Genomic DNA, 1,670 nt, shown 5'->3' on the forward strand with positions numbered 1-1,670 from the left:
TCTCTCTCTCTCTCTCTCTCTCTCTATCTATCTATCTCTCTCTTTCTTTATCTCTACTTCTCTCTCTGTGTCTTTCAGTATTTCTCTCTGTCTTCTGTGTGTGTATGTGTGTGTGTGTGTGTGTGTGTCTGTGTGTGTGTGTGTGTCTGTGTGTCTGTCTGTGTGTTTGTGTGTTTGTGTTTCGTCCCATCTTTCCTTTTCTCTTTTCGATAAAGAGGAAATCATTTATTCCACATTCAGTTGGAACACGCTACTACAACAATAGATCTATCAATGAACGTAGGATAAAAAAAAACCCAACGTATTACACGTCCTGTGTGTTCCCAAAGATAAATAGCCGTGAACAAAGGCAGCAACACTCCAGAAGGAGCGTGTAAATATTTTCTACCCAGTCCGCTCTCTCGGGCACAACGACAATGTCAGCTTTAACGATGTTCGAACTCACTCACCGTGACGCTTAACACAATATTAGTCAATACGTTTCATGACATAATAGAATTTTTTATCAAGATCACCATTGATCGATGGCATCGGTTTAGAGGATCGATGCTCCGTTTTTACAAGTTGTCTCAGATATCCGCCCATTCCCCCCATCCCCCCATCCCCCCATCTCACCTTCCCCCTACCCATTTTACCGCTTCTGCATTTTCCCCTTCTTTCGTCAGCTATTAATAGAGGCTGAGAGGGAAAAAACAATTATATATTTGCTGCTTTGGCCTCTCATTCTCAACTTTTCTTCCTTGTATTTTTCTTACGTTTTGCTTTGTATTGCTTAGGGCTCCGAACTACAAAAGGCTAAACGTCAAATTTTTCTATCTAGCAACGTTTCGTGCTATTGTTCTCCACAGAATGCCATCATGCCACCAAAGATTACTTAAAGGATAAAGAATGCCCTAACTCAAAGGACCCCCTACAACCCTTTAGAATTCTTATTTTTGGATAACGAAGAGGGGGGAATTTAAATTCGAATCATAGCATTATCGTCAAAGAGTTGTCTTTTTTACTTCCTCGCTCTTAGCCAGGTCTGCACAACGAGTTACAACGGCACACTACAGAAATGTCCACTTGTAAGTCTTGTTAGGTGCTGTCGCAGATGAATAATAGCTTCAGAAATAAAAACAACCTTTTTCCGCAGTTGCAAACAAAGCCAGAGTAAGAAATGGAAGACTCAATAAGTGAGAAATGAATATGAGAGGCCTATGGAGAGGCTTTCCTGCGGTCATCATTTTCGTTTCAAGTTAACGTGTTTCTGTTAGGAACTTCCAAGGACTTTTCCTCAGGTATGTTTGTTTCTGGGCGGCGTTTTTTTAAAAACTTGTAATGATAGATACGAGATGGCATTTGTATAGCGCAAATTCCCGCTCAACAGACATTCGAAAGACTGTTTAGATATCAATTTTATAGCTGTTATCGTCATCTCTCACAAACCGTTATATCGTAATTTTCGATTGCAGGGAACTCGCAATGAAATAAAGATGCAGCTTTACTGATGTCTATTTGGGAAAATGTGCACTAATTTAAAGCCCGCCCCCGTTTTTTCCTTAATGTCCAGCTACTTTCAAGCTATTCTTTCATTTCAATGGAAATTCAGTAATAAAGAAAAACCTTTCTGAGATTAAGCTTAGCGCTATATTTTCGGTACAGAGGAGAGAGGGAGGGGGGGGGGTAGG

This window comes from Aplysia californica, unplaced genomic scaffold, assembly GCF_000002075.1.
Source record: "Aplysia californica isolate F4 #8 unplaced genomic scaffold, AplCal3.0 scaffold00082, whole genome shotgun sequence".
Classification (NCBI taxonomy): Eukaryota; Metazoa; Mollusca; class Gastropoda; order Aplysiida; family Aplysiidae; genus Aplysia; species Aplysia californica.